Below are 11,383 nucleotides of genomic sequence, written 5' to 3'. Positions count from 1 at the left end.
AAAAAAGATTATCCATCATGACCAGGTAGGATTTATCCATGGGATGCAAGGGTGGTTCAACATTCGCAAATCAATCAATGCAATAGAACAAATCAATAAGAGAAGAGAGAATAACCACATTGTCCTCTCAATTGATGCAGAAAAAAGCATTTGAGAAGATACAGTATCCATTCCTGATTTTTTCTTATTTCTTTTCAGTGTAACAGTATTCATTGTTTTTGCACCACACCCAGTGCTCCATGCAATACGTGCCCTCCCTAATGCCCACTGCCTTGTTCCCCCACCCTCCCACCCCCTGTCCCTTCAAGACCCTGATTTAAACAATTCAAAGTATAGGGATAGAGGGAACATTCCTCAACTTCATAAAATCTATCTATGAAAAACCCACAGCGAATATCATCCTCAATGGGGAAAAGCTGACAGACTTCCCTTTGATCTATGAAAAACCCACAATGCATATCATCCTCAATGGGGAAAAGCTGACAACCTTCCTACTGACATCAGGAACATGACAAGGATGTCCACTCTTGCCACTGTTATTCAACATAGTACTAGAAGTCCTAGCAACAGCAATCAGACAATAAAAAGAAATAAAATGTATTCAAATCGGCTAAGAAGTCAAACTCTCTCTCTTTGCAGATAAGATGATACTTTATATGGAAAACCCAAAAGACTCTACCTCCAAACTCCTAGAACTCATACAGCAATTCAGTAATGTGGCAGGACATAGAATCAATGTATAGAAATCAGTTGCTTTCTTATACACTAACAATAAAAATATAGAAAGGGAAATTAGAGAATCGATTCCATTTACTATAGCACCAAGAACCATAAGATACCTGGGAATAAACCTAACCAAAGAGGTAAAGGATCTGTACTGGAGGAACTACAGAACACTCATGAAAGAAATTGAAGAAGACACAAAAAGATGGAAGAGCATTCCATGCTCATGGATTGGGAGAATCCTAGTCTTATATGATAATAAGAATGATAGGGAAAACATCACTAACAAGATTGCCTTGGCAGTACTTCGCAACTGTAAACAGTACTTTTAACTCAGATGCACTCAGCATCCTGAGTATGTATGAATAACGAGGCACAGAAGTTGTGATACTCCTCAAATCAAACGTGTAGAAAATGATAGCACAGTTTAGATATTTAGACATCTAATTCAAAGAGCAAGCAAGTCCAGAACCAACAATGAAAAAATGCTGATCAATACATTTACAAGTTATGCATTTTACTGTATAAAAATTGCACCTCGATAACAATATGCCTTAAGTAATAACCAAAAGAGATGATTGAGCCAGTAATAATGGCCAGTAATAAATGTAAAGAGAAACTGACCTACGCAACATCTCCTCTGAGCTCCAGCCTTTGGTCATTGGGTTCTGTCCATCATCTTACTTACTAGTCTCTCCTGTAAATCAGGGATATGCATTTTACAAATAAAGAATCTAAGTCTCTAACCTCCCCTTCTGGGAGATCAAAGATACCAAATCAAATGTAGATCATTCCAAAATCTGAGCTCTTTTTATGTTATTACTTTTTTCCCCAAAGTGAGCTAGGAATACCACTGGCGGCACATGAGATGACTCACACAGATGAGCATTCCCTATGTTCGGGTTTAATGTGAACTTGAGGGGTAATAAGCAGTTTTGTATTTAAAGGAATGATACAAAATGTCTTTTAAATAAGTCTATTTAAGGTTTTGAAGGTTGTTCAATTTAAAGAAAAATGGTAAATATCACAAATAATGATGTAATTGCCACATGATGTCATGGCAAAAATTATAATGGTAGCACAAGATGTCTACATTTGAAAAACCAAGAGCTACATTGCACTTGCTTCCACACAGGCAGCGATTAACAAGTGGGTCACCACTGAACTGTTCTCCACAGCACATTCTCCACATGCTAAAGAAAATAATTCCAAAAGAGCTTGAATCCATTTTTTGGCAGAAATGGAACTTGAAGTAATTTCCATTAATAAGTGCACCCCATGTAAATTTTTATGTGTTCTTTTTCTGTCGGTATATATGCACTACCTCCTGTCAGGTCCCATTTGTTTCATGCTGGATCATCTGATCTGCCCCAAGAAGCAATTTGGATTCAGAAGAACCAGCAAGTTTGGGGCAGGGGATGAGAGCACACCTGGTTCCGTATGCCATCCAGAAAAGGAGTGATAATTATGAAAACAAACATGATTTTTTTTTTATTTCCACAACCCACTCAAAAAGAGTAAATAGGCTACGTCCAATGCCCCTCTTGTGAAAGACTAAAGAGAGTTAGGTGATAAAGAGCAAAAAGCCATGTTGAGGGGTTGGAGTGCCCAGGGCACTAAATTATTCTCTCATTCAACAAATATTGATTGGTAACCTATTATGTAGCCAAAGACTCTCCTATGCAGGGAGGATACTTTGGTAGAGCGGAAAAGTACCTGGAAGAACAAGTGTGCAGGTAAACACATAAACAACCAGATTTGCAGGAAGGTGGGCAGGGGTGAGGGGGACCCTAGGCTATGGCATTTGTCAGTTTCCATAGTGTATATACTCCTACTCTAGGGAGCAGATTAACTGGAAAAGAACATGACAGAAGTTTGTGGTGTGATGGGGAATGTTCTCTATCTTGTCTTACATTGGTAAACTATTGTCAAAACTGAACAAATTGTGGTTTTGTATTCCAGAAATGTTAGTTGTACCTTATTTTAACAAATTTAAAAAATAAAGCACAAGAAAGAACGATTGCTTGCTTTCGGGTCTGAGTAACTGGGTGGAGGTTAGTGACATTCATTCTGACTAGAACAATGGAAGAGATAAACAGTTCTCTAAGGAACTGGGATTTGGTGTCCATTGATTCACAAACATTTACTGATGTCAGTTATATGCCAGGGTCATTTTTAGACTCAGAATTCAATAAAATTTCATGTAGCTATAACCACAATAAAACCTCGAGTGTATTTTTTGACAGGGTGCTAGATGACATTGTGTAGAGTGAGCCGTGTGAAAATCTAGGGTAAAAGCATGCACTGAGGTGTCTTTGAGACACCAAAGTCAATGTTACATGGGCATTTGGCCTGTCAAATCAGAGGAGATATCATAGTAAATATCCATTCACAGACATTCATTAACTTAGTGTGTTCTGAGAGCTGGCTAAGAAATGAAGAGACATAGGTAAACAAGAAGACTTAGAACATAGCAGGACACTCTGAGCATAAGGGCCTAAACAGGAAATTCAAGTAAGTCAACTTTAAGGCAAATGCCAAGTGCTATGCCAATCTGACATAGGGCAACTATCCCACCGTGGAGTTATCAAAGTCTTGCTGGGGATGAAGTCTTGACACAAGTTTTGGATGCCAAATAGAAACCTTCAAGTCAAGCAAAAAGGCAGAAGGTTGTTTTATCATTTATGGGTGTTTTTTCATCCATGGCCAACATATTTCTCTAAGTATGTGGGATACATCAGTAACCAAAACAGGTGAAAATCCAAATCGATGCACTTCTTCGATTTACATTCTGGTTAAAAAAAAACATTTCAGGAAAGGAAGTGGGAGCACATGAGCATTGTTAAACACCTAATGGGTAGATGAATAGGTCTGTGCATAGATATATTATTATGCCAGAAATTGTCTAGGGAAAAAAAGAGAAGAGGAGGAAATATAATAAAAACACAAAACGTTCAGTGGTGCGACCGCCATACCCGGGCTTTCAACATGAGCATCCCGGTCTTCATCGACATCAGTGAGGAAGATCAGGCTGCTGAGCTTCAAGCTTATCTGAAATCTAAGGGAGCTGAAATTTCAGATTAGAACTCAGAAGGTGGACTTCGTGTAGATTTAGCTCAAAACATTGAAGCCTGTGATGTATGTCTGAAGGAAGATGATAAAGATGTTGAAAGTGTGAATGAACAGCAAGCATGGTGTCTCTCCTACTGATCCCAGAAACGGACAAGCAAGGAGCTCTGACTGAAAGCCTGTGTGAAAAGCTGGTCACATTTCGGGAAGTTGAACACCCATCTCTGAGACCACAATTGCTAATCAATCTTTGCCATGGGATGGATAAGAACATTCCCATAAGATACACCGTATACTGCAGCCTCGTTAAAGTGGCAGCACCTTGTGGGGCCATCCAGTGTATTCCAACTGAGCTGTATCGAGTTAGAAAATGGATTTCTGACTGGAACCTCATCTTTATAAAGACTCCTTTATGAGGCATTTGTGGATTCTAAGAAAAGTCATGCTGTTTCAAAAGTCACGGTGGAATTGCTAGGAAGTTACACGGAGGACGACGCTTCCCAGGCTTGACTTGATGCCCACAGGTGTATTGTACAAGCATTGAAAGATCCAAATGCATTTCTTTTTAAATCACATTTTTGAGTCAAATTTTTGGAAGGTGAGCTTATTCGTGATCTTTTCACCATTTTTGTGAGTGCTAATTGGCATCATATGTCAAGTTTTATCAGAATAATAAAGTCTTCATTGAGTCACTTGGTCTATTAAATGAACAGAATATGGGAAAAGTGAGACTGCTTACTTTTATGGGAATGGCAGTGGAAAATAAAGAAATTTCGTTTGACACAATGCAGCAAGAACTTCAGATTGGAGCCGATAATGTTGAAGCCTTTGTTATTGATGTAAGAAACAAAATGGTTCCCTGCAAAATTGATCAGATCCAGAAGAAAATAGTTGTCAGTCATAGCACACAATGGACATTTGGAAAACAGCAGTGACAACAACTGCATGACACATTAAATGCCTGGAAACAAAACTTGAACAAAGTGAAAAACAGCCTTTTGAGTCTTTCTGATGCATGAATTTTTACACTATATATAAAATTTTGTTCTTTTTGGAAAAAATCTAAATCACAGTAAAACAAACGGCAATTTGACTACAGTCTGGACATTTACTGTCTTAATTTTACAAGAAATGTAAAAATTCACAGGTTTCAGAGGATACAAAGTAACCAGTTCCAAAGGGTCACTATCTATCTTGTATATTACATAAGTTGTGTTCTGCAAGGAAGGGGGTTAAAGGTGGAACAAGAGTTTTGATGAAAGAATACATGGAGGAAAGCAAATTTAATTTAGGGGAATTGGATGCCAACAGCCGTCTTAGCTATCTTAAATGAAACATTTGTAAAAATACAATAGTAGTAAAATTTTATCACATCAAAAGAAATTGGAAAAATAAGTATAACTGTAAAGCTTTAGGTGCAACATTTTGTTCTAGTCAAAACCGTATTATTGATATTTCAATTAAATCAGTTCACCACTGTGGGGATTGGGGGGAAGCACAAAATTTTGCAAAAAGTTTCGGGTTCGGGGCACCTGAGTGTCTCAATCGTTAAGCATCCACCTTCAGCTCAGGTCATGATCCCAGGGTCCTGAAATGGAGCCCCGCATCGGGCTCCCTGCTCAGTGGGGAGTCTGCTTCTCCCTCCCCCACTTCCCATGCTTGTATTCTCTCTCATGCTCTCTCTGTGTCAAATAAATAAAATGTTTTAAAAAAAAAAAAAAAAAAGGCTCTGGTAGAACCAAAAAATGAAGCTACAGCTACTGCCAAAAGGGGGCAACAGAGAGTCACGGTCAGGGCTCCTACAGTAGGCTCAGGGGCTCCCTGGTGCTTTGGAACTAGATTAGTAGCCTGAAGCAGAAACCCCAGAGTACTTTGAGCCCAAAGGAGTTGAAAAGATCACAGCATAAGCCACAAGTAGTTACAGAGGAAGCATATCAGGGTTCCCTGTGACTTACGGATTAAACCCAGGCTCCTAAGCAAGATAGACAATGTCCTCATGACCAGGACTCCATCCTCCACTTAGGTGTCAACTCCTACCTATTCCCATCCTGGCAATGAGGAATTTGCCCTCTAGTTCCTCATACACACTACACCAAGTCACCTCACTGCAAGTGAGCACCTGCTTATTGCTCAGCTTATAATGGCCTGTCCACATTTATCAGACTAACTTCCCCTTCAGAATTTCAGCTCAGATAATATTTGCTCTCAGAAGTCTTCCCTGGCCTTTTTTTTTTTTTTTTTTTCTTTCTTTCTATGTGCCTTCCCCTACACTCCTGTGTACCCTGTCCCCGGTATCTGCACTCCACTGTGATCATGTTGGGAGACCCCTGCCCTAGGCCCAAGCTTTCCACAGCTTTGAGCCTCCTCCCAATGGAGAAATCTTCAGGACCTGGGAAATATGCCCACCTAGGGCGCAGCCCATCCTTTCCAGATTATGCTCCAGATAATCTGACCCAGAATCCTCTATTCATATGTCCTATAGCCCATGTCCAAGGACTTAAAGTGTGTACCCACAGGCTGAGAGGTGGCCAAAGGCCAACTGTGTCCACATGGATGCATACTGGACATTCAGACTAGAGTGTCCATGTGCAGGTTCCTGAGGCCCCACACAGTGTGGGGATAGCCAGGAATGGGAAGAGAAGGGATTTAGCTATAAAGATCAGCACTTTCTTTTGCAGCCATGCTTCTGTGTGGAACTCCAACTGGTCCCATAATTCTAGATTCAAAACTGTCCATACAGGTGTATTAATCGATGTAGAAGGCTAGAACACATCTTACTTAGCAATGGTCTGTTCATTGGATTTATAAATTTCAAATCTTTAGATATATGGCAAATGGGATTCTTCCTTGCCCCAAGCCCTGTAAGTGTTATGAGTGGACATGTCTGTGTTGACATCTATCAGAACACTGACCAACATTTACTAAAATGTTCTTACTTGCAAGTTTGTCTCCCCCCATAAGGATGTGAGCTTCTAAAGGACAAGGATCAGTTTTCTGTCCCAGTGGACTAAATATGTGTCTAATGAAGAATAGATGCCCCAAATTCTAAGCTAAACAAAACTGAGAGGTTGAATAACAAGGACCAGTCAGAGCCACTGAGTCATGTTTCAGAGTGAGAAAGAGGTCTTGGCATTGGTAGAGCTAAGGTTGGGGGCCCTCTGTCCAGGAATCTCTTAGGAATATTTTACTCACACTAAAAATAGGATAATAAGTTTTAAAAAGAGATAAACGCTAAAGGCTGATAGAGGACAGTAATGGTTTTTATTCTTATCTATACTCTCAACTTTTCATACTAAAATGTGTGGTAAACAATAATGAAACAATCATAGCAACTACACAAAGCCTATAAGTTAAATCTCTTTGCCTAAGAAATTAACAAGTAAAACACAAAAGCAAGAATCTAGTAATCAACTTCCTATATAGTCAACACTATGCCTTCTGGCCAACATAAAACTCCACGCCCACACCAGCCTCCACATGGTTAACATCAAAGATTCACAAGGAAGGGAGAAATAACAGGAAGCCAAACAGAGGTATAATAATATCCCACTCCAGACTCAAAAGGGTATCAAACTTCACCTGTTCTTCTGTCTCTCTCTCTCTCTCTTTCTCCAACTATTAATACTCAAACCAAATTGTTTCTCACAAATATTTCTAAAGCAACTACATTGTTCAAGGCTGTAGTCTATACACTTAAGATACAACACTTATTTAAAAAAGAAAAAAAAACTGACACATTCCTTGCCTCTGTGAGTTTACATTCTATAGTAATGGGTGATTCTCGGCCTTAGCTATACACTGAAATCACCTAGGGGAGCTTTAAAATACGGATGCTCTAATGTAATAGGCTTAGGGTGTGTCCTTGAACTGGGATTGTTTTTAAAAGATGTCATAAGTGTCTAGTGTGTAGCCAGGCTGGAAAATCACCAGCCTAATGGAAAACACAGATTCTTTCTTCAACAGTGAGAAAATTACAGTGGAGAGCAGAGAACTGAGACAGTAGCTGGGTGGGGTAGTTAGAGGAAGAGCTACTACTAGGAAGATGAATGCTATCCAAGCATGTTCCAATGAAAAAGAGTGTGAATAATTAGAGAGATAAATTGATGATGCAAGAGAAAAAAGGGAAGTTTTCCTGGGAAAAATCCTTGAGAAGGTGAGAGTGAGTGAGATCCAGAGCACAAGGGGCAGGATTGGCAATGAATAGAAGCAGGGGCACCTCAACCCATTAGAACAAGAAAGAGGGCAGAGCCAACAGGAGACTGGGTAGATTTGGTGGATGAAGATGGTGGTTTCCCTCTGATTGTTTCTATTGTCTCAATGAAGTATAAGGAAAGATCATCTTCTAAGACCTAGCAGGTATTGCATCTAATGAGGTTGGGAGAGAGGGACAGCACCTATGTTGAGGCAAGGACTTTGATTCTGGAATTTGAAGAGCCACTAGAAGACCAAGAGGGAGGGAAGCAAGGACTTTGGATAGACCCCCAGCCTTTTTTATGGTCAGCAGATTCAGAAAAGAAAACTATTTTATCTAGCAATCTGGTCCCACCTCATCAGACTACAAAGGAAATGTGTGTTCAGAACCCATTCCCCAGCTGGGGCACCCCAGATACCAGACTTCTCAGCAATGTGAAGAACCCAAGTGTGATCACCAAGATGCAGGACAGTGAGGGATGCCTCCATTCCTCACCACCATCACTGCCCCAAGGTCAGAGAAGGAGAAAAAGCCAAGGTATCTCAACTCACCCTTGCCCTCAACCACCATTCAGCAGCATCAGAGACTCCGGTAATAAGGAGAAGAAAATCAAACTCTTCTCACTGCAGTATATATTGTGAACAGAGCTTCTACTCTCTGCCATAGTCCCCTCATGATTTCCTGACTCAGAGTTTCTTGTGACTTAATTATGCTGATGAATGAACCAAAATGGTGTGATACAGTGTTAGAGCACAGGTCTTGAGTGAGATGCTCCTGGATTCATTTACTCCGCAAATATACCAGGTGCATGCTTCACACTTCCATACGTTCTCTCCAAATCCACTCTCTATATTATGTATTACCTTTTCTATTTCACAGATAGGTAAAGGAAGATAGTGAGCTTAAGAAACTGGCCTAAGAGGAGTATGTGGTAAAGGCAGGAATAAAACCAAAGTCTATCTGACACTAAGCTCTTACTCCTAACCACTGTACCTAATTGCTCCTAGGTTTGAATCCTTGCCCTACCACTTACCAAATGTGCAACATCCAACTAAATATCCTCTCTGGGCCTCTATATCCTCATCTGTAAAGTGGGACTAATAGTATCTCTCCCTGTGTAGAGCCTAGCACCTGGTAGGCATTTAAAATGATATCTAGCCTTTTTGTTATCACTGACTGTGCCATTTATTTACCCTCTTGGCTGGCACTGGCAATGAGAAGGAAGTATGGCAAGGAAACTACCTAGGTATTTATTATATTCATCAGGGTTCTCCAGAGAATAGAACCAATAGCAATAGCTAGATGAAAGACAGATAGGTAATAGATAGGTAGATAGAGGATAGATGATGATAGATGATAAATAGATAGATAGATACAGAGATAGATAGATAGATAGATAGATAGATGATAGATACAGAAATAGATTAGAAATAGAAGTATATACCTCTGTAACTCTAGGGATACAGTGTCTATATTTATTTATAGATATAGATCAAAGAGAGAGATTTATCATAAGTAATTGGTTTACTCAGTTATGGAAACCAGTAAGTCCCAAGACCTATAGGGCAAGATGACAGTCTGGAGACCCAGGACAACCAATGCTTTAGTTCCAGTTCAAGGGCTAGTGGGCTCAAGAACTAGGAAGAACCATTGCTTCAATTAGAATCCAAAGGCAGGAAAAAGCTGACATTCCAATTCATAGGTAGTTAGGAATAGGAATTCTTCCTTATTGGAAGGAGGTTTAGAATTTTCATTCTCTTCAAGCCCATCTACATCTACATCAGGGAGAGCAACCGGCTTTGCTCAGTCTACCATTTAAATGTTAATCCCATCCAAAAGCATCCTCAGAGAAACACCCAGAATGATATTTGACCAGGTATGGGAGCAACCTGTGGCTCAGTCAAGTCAACACATAAAATTACCCATCACAGTATTCACCCAGGAGAAGTTGTGATAAAGAAATGGTAACTGGAAATCAATATTTTAGTCATTCTTGATTTATTGACCTAACTAATTCTTTTTCATACCCTCAGTTTATGGAGAACAACACATTTCACTTATTAAGATTTATATATGTCCATGATAAAACACTTTGTTTCAATACAGAATGGCCATTGAAATGGATTTCAAATGAATTAATTTCACTTATAGAAAATAAAAGAGCATATGTCCCTTTTAAAAATAAAGTATCTGCAACCGACTTTCGGTTACTCTGCAAACCATTTATTCCAAAGATAACCAGCACCATTAAAAAGCCCTTCTTTGTTCTCCTCCATCCCTTCACTTCTTTGTGGAGAATTGGAAACACATGTCCCCACAAAAACTTGTGCACCAGTGTGCATAGCAACACTATTTATAAAAGCCAAAGGATGGGGAAAACTCAAACCTCCATCAACTGACAAATGGATAAACAGAATGGCATGTATCCCTACAACAGACTATTACTCCATCATAAAGAGGAATTTCACACATGCTTCATAGATAAACCTCAAAAACATTACGCAAAGTGAAAGAAGCCAAACACGAAAGGCCACATACGCTGTGATTCCATTTATATGGAACATCTAGAATAAGCAAAATATAAAGACAGAAATTAGATTAGTGGTTGCCAGGCACAGGAGGGAGGGAGGGAGGGAGGAATAAGGGCGACTGACAACAGGCACAGGATTTCTTTTCGGCATGATAAAAAAATTCTGCAATTAGAGGATGATGATGGATGCCTAAATTTGTGAATATAGTGTAATCTCTGAATTAAAATGCAAAAAATGATTCTTATCTCAACCTTTTTTTAAAAATTATCTACTATACTTGCCCTCCTTAAGGTGGTATATATTTGAAAACATTTAAGTATAGAAATGATTTCGGGAGATAAGAAGATTCAGAACACAAATCTTTCATCTAAACCCCAATAAAATGTACCTAAGCTGATTAAGAACCACATCCAGGAAACAATATGGGGTGTTAAAATTTGTTTTGTTTAATGTTCATTCTAAAAGGACACTCAGAGTTTAGTTTAATAATACTGGAAGACTTCAGGGTCACACCGACATGAATTCAATTTTAAAAATTCAATCTTTGGTCACTGGAGAAAAAAGTAGCAGGTCTGGCACAGAAAACACTGCCTGTAGTTCTAAGAAGCCTCCTAGCTCCTGAGACACTTCTCCCAGAGAGCAGGAATGAGTAGGAAACTCACCTAGCACCCCAGAAGCAATGACTGACACAAGGCAGAAGTAAACAGCACTGGGCACTTTATTAGAAAATGTGTCCTTTCCAAAATTTCAGTCCAATTTCTCAGGTGGAACAATTGAACTTCTGGACAACTCTCCATTTGAACCGAAATACCCAATCCTTGGAGAATTGCCCATTATCCTCAATTCTGGCGGGAACAATGAAGGAGGC

General features: G+C 39.5%; 1 pseudogene; it reads left to right on the top strand.

Moving 5' to 3' along the window:
- Positions 1–3,711: 3,711 nt before the first annotated feature.
- Positions 3,712–4,811, top strand: LOC116868808 (annotated as a pseudogene).
- Positions 4,812–11,383: the final 6,572 nt, after the last annotated feature.

Source organism: Lontra canadensis, unplaced genomic scaffold (assembly GCF_010015895.1).
Source record: "Lontra canadensis isolate GAN:19392208 unplaced genomic scaffold, GSC_riverotter_1.0 scaffold1, whole genome shotgun sequence".
Lineage (NCBI taxonomy): Eukaryota > Metazoa > Chordata > Mammalia > Carnivora > Mustelidae > Lontra > Lontra canadensis.
This window is presented reverse-complemented; position numbering and strand designations above follow the sequence as displayed.